This window comes from Takifugu rubripes, chromosome 4, assembly GCF_901000725.2.
Source record: "Takifugu rubripes chromosome 4, fTakRub1.2, whole genome shotgun sequence".
NCBI lineage: Eukaryota > Metazoa > Chordata > Actinopteri > Tetraodontiformes > Tetraodontidae > Takifugu > Takifugu rubripes.
In genome coordinates, this window is record NC_042288.1 from 9,890,821 (window position 1) to 9,905,544 (window position 14,724).

The 14,724-nt window shown below is 42.5% G+C and overlaps 1 long non-coding RNA gene across 1 annotated transcript; it reads left to right on the forward strand.

The window, feature by feature from the left end:
* Positions 1-8,891: 8,891 nt before the first annotated feature.
* On the forward strand, positions 8,892-10,108 carry LOC105419342 (uncharacterized). Its single transcript, XR_003888229.1, has 4 exons — positions 8,892-9,001; positions 9,091-9,287; positions 9,386-9,484; positions 9,943-10,108. It is a non-coding gene; the product is annotated as an uncharacterized lncRNA (long non-coding RNA).
* Positions 10,109-14,724: the final 4,616 nt, after the last annotated feature.

Below are 14,724 nucleotides of genomic sequence, written 5' to 3' on the forward strand. Positions count from 1 at the left end.
AATGTTGACCCAGTTGGTATCGGCCGCTGACATACAGAGTTATCTTTAGACATCCAGCAGGGAGGATGATGATGGCAGCTGCTCCGATTACCATTGGTTACCTGGCAACAGATCGGAGAATTTAAAGGGGAACAACCAAACCTTTTGTACATTTCATTTAGATACATTTTTGGATTATACTTTGAAACAAATACATATAATATATATTTAAAACATTTTTTTATCTAAAATTGTTTAGCCACGTTTTTCAAGGGCACCATAAGTGCCATTAAAAATGAATTTGGATCATATTCACTTTAAAGTCTGGTTGCATTGTTGTCAGGTTGGATTCACTTGGAATCTGATTTTACCGTCCTCTTGATTTATGACTTAGATTTTAAGTCCTTATAATTGTCAATATAGAAATAGCATCATTTTTGGGGGTGTAAAATTTAAATTTTAAAAAGTGCAACATGGTACAGTAGTAAAGCTCACACTTGTATACTTTTACACATGTGCATGTTTGCCCCCAGAGGGCGCTCATAAGCCGGAAAATAAAAAGCATGTTAAGCTACAATATCTTATCCTAATCATTATCCTCTCCAATGCAAATGTTTGTGCTCCATTTTATTACTGTCAATTTAAAACACTTTATTTAATCAGGGTTTACAGAAGTCTAACAATGGAGAAAAATAATTACAATTGGCCATTATTGATGCCACTTTTGGTGGGAAGCACAGTGACAATGACCTTAAAGAACTTACTTCTTTTCTCATTTATAATCTTCCAAAAAATATATATTTTGGTGATTTGACACCTGTACAAATATGCTATTACCTTTAAGAAACTGGAAACATTAAAAGTGACACTAGCCTGTCATTGATGTGTAACCAGACCCATTGGTTTGACTGTGCAGGGAAATGTTCTTTTTTCTTTTTTGACTGATGCCTGGAAAGCAACCAGAAATCATCGTCCCCATCACCGTGGAAGCAGACAGGCATGTTTATTTTAGTTTAAATGGCCATACTGGGCTTAATGCACACTTTGACCTGGATAGTGCCAGATGTCAGAGTAACTGTGGTTTTCTTGAAAGATGTGGGAGTATAGAAACTGAGATGTGTAATAACACATTAATGCCAAGTATACAGAGGATAACTTAAAGGACTTTTTTGTTGCAGAAAATATGAACTGACGGACTCTTGAAATAGATGAGCCAATGCTAATGCGGTTTTGGTGCCCTATTAACCACATGTTCATAGCCAACCTGAAGTCTTAATGCCGGGCTAAAAACAAATCAAAGATCATTTTTCTTAAAGCTTGTAGTTCAAATTTAAAAGACAACAACAAAAATAGCTCTTACCGTTTGTGCTGCTGCTGAATGAGCTCTTGGCTCATATTCTCTCTTAATATTGGTCAGCCAGACACGACCCTCCCATTCAGGTTAATGATTAACCCCAGTAGGTCTGAAATGGGGGCTCTGCAGTCAACAAAATTAGATCAGTGCAAATTAAATGAATACTGTATTTAAAAATGTATGATAAATATTACCTTAAACGTTCTAAACACCTGCAGATAATTTCAATTAAATGTATTTTAATTTGTTGAATGCGGAGACCATGCTTATGACATCAACCACCCTCTTTCATGGTTTTATGTAATGTAAATAATCAATGTCCTCATTCAGACATCCGGAAATTACCATAAAGAAAATCCTTTTCTCACACCTGAATCAACAGTGTGAGACAAGCTCAGTTTTCTCACCATGATGTCAAGTGTTTTACAGGTCAAGTTTTATGTCAATGAAACAGCACAAAAGCAATCTGGCAATAACTTTTGAGTTATTGGAAATGCTGACACCTCATTTGAGCTTTGAATTTCAAATTTTGTGTGACAGTAAATTATTATTTAGTTAGTTAGTAGTTAGTTTTCGAGTGAATGGATCAGTCATAACTGTACATATAATTTCAACGTTTATGACCAATGATGTTCAGAGCGAGAAGCAGATTTAAGTTCTATATAACTTATTTTATTTCTCTTTAATCCTCTTTCTGTAGTTGCACAGATCCAAACAGGTTCACCAATCGACTCTCAGTGGGTCTGTTTTGGACAAGATGGTGAGCTTCTTTCAGACTCACAGTCCGAGGCATCACAGGGTGCCAGGGCCACCTCTGGGATGTGATCAGCCAGCTTGGTGGTGATCTATTATGGTATGTGTGCAATGACTGAGGGGTACGTGGCTGGCATGACCATACGAACACAATGGAGACAGAGGTGGTTGATTGGTCACTGTCTTGATCTGGCTGAGAATCCTGATGTCAAAGCCATCCAACCAGGCTGCCAGGGCGTTGGGCCAGAATTCTGCACATAAAGGAGGGCTGACATGACAGAGCCATGACAGAACCAAAGCTAAGTCCTCCTGGAGACATCTCAGTGACACCACAGAGGTCTCCACAGGGACTGCATGATGGCGGCTGCACAGACTGTGCTACCTTTGGTTTTATGTCTCCATTTCTTGAAATTGTGGACACAAAGGATGTCAGACAGAATGGTCCAGATTATTTTGCACAGAAAAGTTGGCAGATCCGTAACCATGATCTTAAGTTCAAGGTCATGAACCAAGTTAGTAATTCTGCAATGAACCTAAAGTCCTGCTTGAAAGTCCTAAACAAATATCCTAAAAAACATCCTGAAACAACTTTCACATCCACTTTATGATTGATAACCATGTGTGCCTTTCTCAAGGATTTCACATAGTAATCCATTCCTGTCACAAATTATGTCAGAAGATTATTTATTGCTGCTGTTTCTATACTGGCTGCTGGCTATATAAGTTACAATACTGGTGTGGAGTGTTTGAAGCAGAAGGTGAACAACTTCACCATGTGGACGCAACTGGTTCTTTGTGGCTTGATCGCTTCATGTGGGTTGCAAGGTATTGTTCAAATGTTCTTGTTTTTGACATAATAGTAATCAACAAATTTAAAATTTATCATATTTTTACATTATATTTCATACAATGACTGGATATTTGCTTATTACAAAACTGGCTCATGGACAAGTAAATAAAATAACAGCACAATTTCCAACCATGGTAATATTATATGATTGCTTTGATTTTAGCATTTACATGACTGCATTCTGTAGGTTTCAAATTTCCACAGCTTCATCGATTCTCCTCATTGCAGTTTTCAGAATCAAGAACAACATGGTCATCAGATTAATTTTTATGAGTTAAGCTTCCGGTATTCTGACTTCATCTCTGCCTGCTCCCTGCTTGTTTTGTCTGTCTGAACTCTAAACTCGGATTTAGTGGCACCAGTAGCCACAGAGGCAGCAGTTACAACTGAGGCACCAGTAACCACAGAGGCACCAGTAACCACTGAGGCACCAGTTACAACTGAGGCACCAGTGACCACAGAGGCACCAGTTACAACTGAGGCACCAGTTACAACTGAGGCACCAGTTACAACTGAGGCACCAGTGACCACAGAGGCACCAGTAACCACAGAGGCACCAGTGACCACTGAGGGACCAGTGACCACAGAGGCACCAGTAACCACAGAGGCACCAGTGACCACTGAGGGACCAGTGACCACAGAAGCACCAGTGACCACAGAAGCACCAGTAACGACAGAGGGACCAGTGACCACAGAGGCACCAGTTACAACTGAGGCACCAGTGACCACAGAAGCACCAGTAACCACAGAGGCACCAGTGACCACAGAGGGACCAGGTACACACATCTGCCTACACATCTGTGACTCTTCCACTGTTACATTATTTCAAGACCCACAGCCTGTAACACATCTTCTGCATTCTGCATCAGGAAACAGCTGTGAAAAATATCTGTCTCACTCTGGCAGCTTCACCAGCCCGAACCACCCAGGCTATTACTACAACAATGTCTACTGTACCTGGCAGCTCAGAGTACAACACGACAAAAAAGTCTTCCTGTCCTTTAGATTCATGGAGTGAGCAAATAACATCTCCCATTTTTGGGATCACTAATACTCTCTGCAATTGCTTGAAGATACTTTGTTGTCTTTGTTAATCTTTTTGAAAAAATTAGATTGGAGAACTGCTGCTCCTGTGATTATGTTGCTGTTTATGATGGACCCTCTGTTGGCTCACCGTTTTTGGGCAAGTTGTGCAACAAAAACGTGACCTCCTTCCACTCTTCCTCCAACTACTTAACGGTACTCTTCAGGACCGACAGCTCTGTGGTTGCTAGAGGCTTTAAAGCTGAGTTCACCAGCTCTCTGCCAGCAAGTTCAGGTACGATTGAGGAATTGAAATTGGACAAAAGACTACGGGTATAATAGTACTGATAAAGGATTGGAGTCTTGTAAAATTGTAATGTTGTACTGTTGCACCGTTGATATCTTAGTAAACTACTCTCTATCAAGATTCAAGAGTACTTTATTGATCCCTTTAGGGGGTGTCCATTAGGGAAATTAGCATGAGTGGAAATGAAAAATAGCCATCGGCTCAATTTTTGACTAATTAGCTTTTCTCTTGCAGGTCGAGTCGTTTGTTCAGACAACATGACCATTGTGATCAGCAGGGCTTACCTGAACTCTCTCGGCTATGACGGCAGCAGCGTGTACCTAAATGACCCTCAATGCAGACCCCAGATCTCCAGATATGACGTGACCTTTGTTTTCCCCATTGACACCTGTGGCAACATCAAAACGGTAACACCTTGCATCCTTTCAGAGAGAATATGATACAATAATTCTCTGGTATGTTATCGCTACATTTGAAAGTCTCCTACCTTGGACAGTTTGTGGACGGCAGGGCGGTGTACACCAACACTCTTCGCGCCTATCCCTCCTCCTCTGGGGAAATCACGCGTCAGGATCATCTCAAGCTGTTAGTGGGCTGTAAAATGGATCAAGACTCGATATCACAGATCATGTATCTCATCGAACATCGTGATAACAGCAGCATCACAGGCACAGGCAGATTCACCACCAGCATGCATTTCTACACATCCAGCAGTTTCATATACAAGGTGTGGAAATCGAGGGTGCACGCCATGTAAAAGTGGATCCTTCTTCAATCTATTCCACAAGAGTGCTGATTGTTTTGATCTCCTGCAATCTCAGGTTACTCAAGTTCCATATGAGGTCTCGCTCAACCAGGAATTGTTCATTCAAGTGGAACTGAAGAATAATGACAGTTCTTTGGTTCTCTTTATTGATACCTGCGTGGCCTCACCTTCACCCCACGACTTCCAAACCAGAGCTTACTATTTGGTTCGCAATGGGTAAGAATGCACTTTTAACAGAATGTTTCAAATTAAGGTCTTTAAATCTTACTGGGTCCTTTCTGGCAGCAGCAGGACGTAACAACCTCTGTTTCACCTGTAGATGCGCTGCAGACAGCACTTATGAAGCCTACGCATCTGGCTTCAAACACTACGCCCGCTTCGGTTTTAGAGCCTTCCAGTTTCTGCGAGCCGGCGAGTCTGTGTATCTTCAGTGCAAGGTGCTGATCTGCCAGGACAGTGACACCAACTCTCGCTGTCGCCGTGGTTGCGTGAGACGTAAGACCAGAGACCTGCAGTCTCATCACGAGAGCCAGACACTGGTCGCTGGCCCCATTCAACTCAAAGGTCTGAATCCTTTTTCCCCTTGATTTTTCTGTGTAATTATGCTTCAGTTGACTGATACCACTCTTTCTTTCATCAGGCTTTAAGAAGAGGAAGGAAGAATGAAGAGACCCAGGAGGGGGCCTGAGAGGGAAACTTGCATTTCCATTCATTTTAACAAATCAGATCTGTTTTTCTCTCTTTCTTGTCCAACATGGAATTGAAGTATATAATCATTTCTTCCTCTGATTAAAAGCATCATGAAAAGGCAAACTCTTTGTGTTTTTCATATTTTCATTGTCATGCACATAAATGGGCAGCAATCAAAACCTAATAATAAACCATAAAATGCAGAAGCTCATTTAGGAAAAACTTCACTTATAAATTTGATTAGTTCATAACACAATCAAACAATTTTCCATCCCAGAAGGAAAAGTGATCACCGAAAGGCTGCAACATTCAGCTTTATCTGAGAATGTAATACACAGTGAAAGAACATAAGGCAGCCATTATTGATGCCCCTGTTACTGGTGAGCAGGGTGACAAGAGGTGGTCCTAAAGACGTTAACTCCATTAATTTGCGGTGAAGAGAACTTCCTTCTTTTCTCATTTTTATTGCAAAAATATTTTTTTTGATTTGACACTGAAAAACCTCTATAAAAATGCTGAGTTACCTTTTAGACACTGTAAACATTAAAAGTGATACTGGCACATTAACGAGTAAACAGACCCTTTGGTGTGGCTGTGCAGGGACAAGACTCAACATGTTTCAAACACTGATCATCCTTGAGAGACTTGACTGGGCAGCATACATCACAAATTAGTTTAAATGTTTTCCTGTATCAGTAGAGCTTTCAAATCGATACCAAGTAAAAGATGAATAAATAAAACAACAATAATGACCGCAGGCTCCCTCAGGACTGCGATTGACATTAGTCACACTGCTGTATAGCAGTGGTTAGTGTGGAGGCGGAGGGCTGCTGAATTAGAAAAGGTTTCTCATTAAGAAGACAGTCTTCTAGGGACGTTGAAGACTGGATCTGTGACTCTGGAGGTAGTCTTCCTGTTAATGCAACAGCTCATGGGAGAAGTTATTGACTTGATCCGCCTAGTGCCCAACAGTTTGTGCTGCTGCTGCTGCTGAATGAGCTCTTGGCTCATATTCTCTCTTAATGTTGGTCAGCCAGACACGACCCTCCCATTCAGGTTAATGATTAACCCCAGTAGGTCTGAAATGGGGGCTCTGCAGTCAACAAAATTAGATCAGTGCAAATTAAATGAATACTGTATTTAAAAATGTATGATAAATATTACCTTAAACGTTCTAAACACCTGCAGATAATTTCAATTAAATGTATTTTGATTTGTTGAATGCGGAGACCATGCTTATGACATCAACCACCCTCTTTCATGGTTTTATGTAATGTAAATAATCAATGTCCTCATTCAGACATCCGGAAATTATCATAAAGAAAATCCTTTTCTCACACCTGAATCAACAGTGTGAGACAAGCTCAGTTTTCTCACCATGATGTCAAGTGTTTTACAGGTCAAGTTTTATGTCACTGAAACGGCACAAAAGCAATCTGGCAATAACTTTTGAGTTATTGGAAATGCTGACACCTCATTTGAGCTTTGAATTTCAAATTTTGTGTGACAGTAAATTATTATTTAGTTAGTTAGTAGTTAGTTTTCGAGTGAATGGATCAGTCATAACTGTACATATAATTTCAACGTTTATGACCAATGATGTTCAGAGCGAGAAGCAGATTTAAGTTCTATATAACTTATTTTATTTCTCTTTAATCCTCTTTCTGTAGTTGCACAGATCCAAACAGGTTCACCAATCGACTCTCAGTGGGTCTGTTTTGGACAAGATGGTGAGCTTCTTTCAGACTCACAGTCCGAGGCATCACAGGGTGCCAGGGCCACCTCTGGGATGTGATCAGCCAGCTTGGTGGTGATCTATTATGGTATGTGTGCAATGACTGAGGGGTACGTGGCTGGCATGACCATACGAACACAATTGAGATAGAGATGGTTGATTGGTCACTGTCTTGATCTGGCTGAGAATCCTGATGTCAAAGCCATCCAACCAGGCTGCCAGGGCGTTGGGCCAGAATTCTGCACATAAAGGAGGGCTGACATGACAGAGCCATGACAGAACCAAAGCTAAGTCCTCCTGGAGACATCTCAGTGACACCACATGATGGCGGCTGCACAGACTGTGCTACCTTTGGTTTTATGTCTCCATTTCTTGAAATTGTGGACACAAAGGATGTCAGACAGAATGGTCCAGATTATTTTGCACATAAAAGTTGGCAGATCCGTAACCATGATCTTAAGGTCAAGGTCATGAACCAAGTTAGTAATTCTGCAATGAACCTAAAGTCCTGCTTGAAAGTCCTAAACAAATATCCTAAAAAACATCCTGAAACAACTTTCACATCCACTTTATGATTGATAACCATGTGTGCCTTTCTCAAGGATTTCACATAGTAATCCATTCCTGTCACAAATGATGTCAGAAGATTATTTATTGCTGCTGTTTCTATACTGGCTGCTGGCTATATAAGTTACAATACTGGTGTGGAGTGTTTGAAGCAGAAGGTGAACAACTTCACCATGTGGACGCAACTGGTTCTTTGTGGCTTGATCGCTTCATGTGGGTTGCAAGGTATTGTTCAAATGTTCTTGTTTTTGACATAATAGTAATCAACAAATTTAAAATGTATCATATTTTTACATTATATTTCATACAATGACTGGATATTTGCTCATTACAAAACTGGCTCATGGACAAGTAAATAAAATAACAGCACAATTTCCAACCATGGTAATATTATATGATTGCTTTGATTTTAGCATTTACATGACTGCATTCTGTAGGTTTCAAATTTCCACAGCTTCATTAATTCTCCTCATTACAGTTTTCAGAATCAAGAACAACATGGTCATCAGATTAATTTTTATGAGTTAAGCTTCCGGTATTCTGACTTCGTCTCTGCCTGCTCCCTGCTTGTTTTGTCTGTCTGAACTCTAAACTCGGATTTAGTGGCACCAGTAGCCACAGAGGCACCAGTTACAACTGAGGCACCAGTAACCACAGAGGCACCAGGAACCACAGAGGCATCAATAAAAAGTATTTATGACCATAGTCCAACCTATTTATTTGATAAACATCACAAAATGCATGCTTTCTTGTATTTCAGAAGTACTCTCTATCAGCTTTCATTTCTACTTTTGATTTTTTTAAAAATATTCATGCTTATGAATAAATTTAGGTGCCCCGTGTGGTGGCTACCTATATGGAAGTTCTGGAACTTTTTATAGCCCCAACTATCCATATTCATACCCAAACTATGCAAGCTGTTACTGGTACATCAGGCCAGGACGGAGCATCATAGAACTGGAGTTCTCTTATGTAAAGTAAGCAGCATCGATTGTCCTGGAGGCTCCTGTGATGAGGATGATTATATTTTAAACATTTAATGCAAACCTCTCTTCTTCTTTTACAGCGTTGAGAGTCATTCCTCTTGTAGTTATGATGCTATTAACGTCTATGATGGCTACAGTAGTGGTAGCCGGCTTCTGGGGAGATTATGTGGCTCCCAACGTGCCACCTTCCACTCCACTGGTGCCTATCTGACTGTGTACTTCAAGAGTGACGGCAGTGTGACCAGCCAGGGATTCCGTGCTAACTACCGAATAGTGTGTAGGTCCTGTTGGTCCTGTTGCACAATCCAGAGTGTCTATGTTTCTATATATTCTATGTAGTTTCTATTCACAGTGTTTCACCTGTTGTTTCTGCAGCCAGTGGGTCTTGCAGGTTCAACTGTGGACACCAGGTTGGAAACTGCTCTTGTTCTACAAGCTGTCTGTACTGGGGGACCTGTTGTCCAGACTACATCAGTAAGCAGTGGTAGAAAAAATAATGACAATGTATTTCCTTAATGATTTTAGAAAAGCTACTAGCCCCTAATTTTATTGCCTCATAGGAGGACATCAACCCGAGCTCAATCAGCGTCAATATAAATTCAGTCAGCATTCTTCCTGCTTTCACACGAAGGTGCCTTAATGTCAGCATATCTTTTGGGCTACAGTGCCACTTTATTTGGTTTTAGTTGTGATTTGAAAATCCACATCTTTACATTTTGCAAAATTAATACTCTAAATTATATCGTTTATCATGTAAATCCTTACGTACCTCCACTGGGACAAATTTAGCTCAGTAATAAAGTCCCACTGAACATTACTCCAGTATTGGGACACTACTGTAAATTACCGCAACATTTTCATAAAAATATATATTAATAGATTTGGGAAAATACATTGAGAGACATGGTCAATTTCTCATATCTTTCTGACAGATTACTGTAAAAACCTACCAGTAACAACAGCGGCACCAGTGACAACTGAGGCACCAGTTACAACAGAGGCACCAGTAACAACAGAGGCACCAGTGACAACTGAGGCACCAGTAACCACAGAGGCACCAGTGACAACTGAGGCACCAGTAACAACTGAGGCACCAGTAACCACAGAGGCACCAGTTACAACTGAAGCACCAGTAACCACAGAGGCACCAGTAACCACAGAGGCACCAGTTACAACTGAAGCACCAGTAACCACAGAGGCACCAGTTACAACTGAGGCACCAGTAACAACTGAGGCACCAGTAACCACAGAGGCACCAGTTACAACTGAAGCACCAGTAACCACAGAGGCGCCAGTAACCACTGAGGCGCCAGTAACCACTGAGGCACCAGTAACCACAGAGGCACCGGTAACCACTGAGGCACCAGTAACCACAGAGGCACCAGTTACAACTGAGGCACCAGTTACAACTGAGGCACCAGTAACCACAGAGGCACCAGTAACCACAGAGGCACCAGTAACAACAGAGGCACCAGTGACAACTGAGGCACCAGTTACAACAGAGGTACCAGTAACAACAGAGGCACCAGTGACAACTGAGGCACCAGTAACCACAGAGGCACCAGTGACAACTGAGGCACCAGTTACAACTGAGGGACCAGTTACAACTGAGGCACCAGTAACCACAGAGGCACCAGTTACAACTGAAGCACCAGTAACCACAGAGGCACCAATTACAACTGAAGCACCAGTAACCACAGAGGCGCCAGTAACCACTGAGGCGCCAGTAACCACTGAGGCGCCAGTAACCACAGAGGCACCAGTGACCACAGAGGCACCGGTAACCACTGAGGCACCAGTAACCACAGAGGCACCAGTTACAACTGAGGCACCAGTTACAACTGAGGGGCCAGTGACCACTGAGGGACCAGTGACCACAGAAGCACCAGTAACCACAGAGGGACCAGTGACCACAGAGGCACCAGTAACCACAGAGGGACCAGTGACCACAGAGGCACCAGTTACAACTGAGGCACCAGTAACCACAGAGGGGCCAGTGACCACTGAGGGACCAGTGACCACAGAAGCACCAGTAACCACAGAGGGACCAGTGACCACAGAGGCACCAGTTACAACTGAGGCACCATTAACCACAGAGGCACCAGTAACCACTGAGGCACCAGTAACCACAGAGGCACCAGTAACCACTGAGGCACCAGTGACCACAGAAGCACCAGTAACCACAGAGGCACCAGTTACAACTGAGGCACCAGTAACCACAGAGGCACCAGTGACCACTGAGGCACCAGTAACCACTGAGGCACCAGTAACCACAGAGGCACCAGTAACCACTGAGGCACCATTAACCACAGAGGCACCAGTGACCACTGAGGCACCAGTAACCACTGAGGCACCAGTAACCACAGAGGCACCAGTAACCACTGAGGCACCAGTAACCACAGAGGCACCAGTAACCACTGATGCACCAGTGACCACAGAGGCACCAGTTACAACTGAGGTACCATTAACCACAGAGGCACCAGTAACCACTGAGGCACCAGTAACCACAGAGGCACCAGTAACCACAGAGGCACCAGTAACCACAGAGGCACCAGTTACAACTGAGGGACCAGTAACAACTGAGGGACCAGTTACAACTGAGGCACCAGTGACCACTGAGGGACCAGTAACCACAGAGGCACCAGTAACCACAGAGGCACCAGTAACCACAGAGGCACCAGTGACCACTGAGGGACCAGTAACAACTGAGGGACCAGTTACAACTGAGGCACCAGTGACCACTGAGGGACCAGTAACAACTGAGGGACCAGTAACCACAGAGGCACCAGTAACCACAGAGGGACCAGGTACACACATCTGTCTACACATCTGTGACTCTTCCACTGTTACATTATTTCAAGACCCACAGCCTGTAACACATCTTCTGCATTCTGCATCAGGAAACAGCTGTGAAAAATATCTGTCTCACTCTGGCAGCTTCACCAGCCCGAACCACCCAGGCTATTACTACAACAATGTCTACTGTACCTGGCAGCTCAGAGTACAACACAACAAAAAAGTCTTCCTGTCCTTTAGATTCATGGAGTGAGCAAATAACATCTCCCATTTTTGGGATCACTAATACTCTCTGCAATGGTTTGAAGATACCTTGTTGTTTTTGTTAATCTTTTTGAAAAAATTAGATTGGAGAACTGCTGCTCCTGTGATTATGTTGCTGTTTATGACGGACCCTCTGTTGGCTCACCGCTTTTGGGCAAGTTGTGCAACAAAAACGTGACCTCCTTCCACTCTTCCTCCAACTACTTAACGGTACTCTTCAGGACCGACAGCTCTGTGGTTGCTAGAGGCTTTAAAGCTGAGTTCACCAGCTCTCTGCCAGCAAGTTCAGGTACGATTGAGGAATTGAAATTGGACAAAAGACTACGGGTATAATAGTACTGATAAAGGATTGGAGTCTTGTAAAATTGTAATGTTGTACTGTTGCACCGTTGATATCTTAGTAAACTACTCTCTATCAAGATTCAAGAGTACTTTATTGATCCCTTTAGGGGGTGTCCATCAGGGAAATTAGCATGAGTGGAAATGAAAAATAGCCATTTGCTCAATTTTTGACTAATTAGCTTTTCTCTTGCAGGTCGAGTCGTTTGTTCAGACAACATGACCATTGTGATCAGCAGGGCTTACCTGAACTCTCTCGGCTATGACGGCAGCAGCGTGTACCTAAATGACCCTCAATGCAGACCCCAGATCTCCAGATATGACGTGACCTTTGTTTTCCCCATTGACACCTGTGGCAACATCAAAACGGTAACACCTTGCATCCTTTCAGAGAGAATATGATACAATAATTCTCTGGTATGTTATCGCTACATTTGAAAGTCTCCTACCTTGGACAGTTTGAGGACGGCAGGGCGGTGTACACCAACACTCTTCGCGCCTATCCCTCCTCCTCTGGGGAAATCACGCGTCAGGATCATCTCAAGCTGTTAGTGGGCTGTAAAATGGATCAAGACTCGATATCACAGATCATGTATCTCATCGAACATCGTGATAACAGCAGCATCACAGGCACAGGCAGATTCACCACCAGCATGCATTTCTACACATCCAGCAGTTTCATATACAAGGTGTGGAAATCAAGGGTGCACGCCATGTAAAAGTGGATCCTTCTTCAATCTATTCCACAAGAGTGCTGATTGTTTTGATCTCCTGCAATCTCAGGTTACTCAAGTTCCATATGAGGTCTTGCTCAATGAGGAATTGTTCATTCAAGTGGAACTGAAGAATAATGACAGTTCTTTGGTTCTCTTTATTGATACCTGCGTGGCCTCACCTTCACCCCACGACTTCCAAACCAGAGCTTATTATTTGGTTCGCAATGGGTAAGAATGCACTTTTAACAGAATGTTTCAAATTAAGGTCTTTAAATTTTACTGGGTCCTTTCTGGCAGCAGCAGGACGTAACAACCTCTGTTTCACCTGTAGATGCGCTGCAGACAGCACTTATGAAGTCTACGCATCTGGCTTCAAACACTACGCCCGCTTCGGTTTTAGAGCCTTCCAGTTTCTGCGAGCCGGCGAGTCTGTGTATCTTCAGTGCAAGGTGCTGATCTGCCAGGACAGTGACACCAACTCTCGCTGTCGCCGTGGTTGCGTGAGACGTAAGACCAGAGACCTGCAGTCTCATCACGAGAGCCAGACACTGGTCGCTGGCCCCATTCAACTCAAAGGTCTGAATCCTTTTTCCCCTTGATTTTTCTGTGTAATTATGCTTCAGTTGACTGATACCACTCTTTCTTTCATCAGGCTTTAAGAAGAGGAAGGAAGAATGAAGAGACCCAGGAGGGGGCCTGAGAGGGAAACTTGCATTTCCATTCATTTTAACAAATCAGATCTGTTTTTCTCTCTTTCTTGTCCAACATGGAATTGAAGTATATAATCATTTCTTCCTCTGATTAAAAGCATCATGAAAAGGCAAAGTCTTTGTGTTTTTCATATTTTCATTGTCATGCACATAAATGGGCAGCAATCAAAACCTAATAATAAACCATAAAATGCAGAAGCTCATTTAGGAAAAACTTCACTTATAAATTTGATTAGTTCATAACACAATCAAACAATTTTCCATCCCAGAAGGAAAAGTGATCACCGAAAGGCTGCAACATTCAGCTTTATCTGAGAATGTAATACACAGTGAAAGAACATAAGGCAGCCATTATTGATGCCCCTGTTACTGGTGAGCAGGGTGACAAGAGGTGGTCCTAAAGACATTGGCTGTTTCCGAAACCACCCCCTATACCCTACATAGTGCACTCAATAGTGTGGTCGCCATTTTGAAATGGTGTCCGAATTGTTAGTGAGCATCGCTGTACCCTATGTAGTGCACTCAATATATCCCACAATGCACTGCGAAGAGTAGTGTACGAGTGAGCGCCCAAACTCGGAAAATGTATCCCATCAGCCTTAACGGTATCACGTGATACCGATGGGATACATTTTTTAACGTAATTTCTACTGTGCAGTTTGATATATGACATTTTTAGAAATAAGATTTTTTTTTTTTCAGTTGGGGTCCAATATGATCATCTTAAAATATTACAACATAAATGTGTAAAAAAAATAAATCAATCAATCTTCACTGATCCCCTGCCCCTCATTTAAAAATGTTCTTCGGAATCGTCTGTTCCTCACCAGGTGACACAATCTCAGTAAAATAATATTTACAAAGATGAAAAGGAGCTCTGGATCTATTT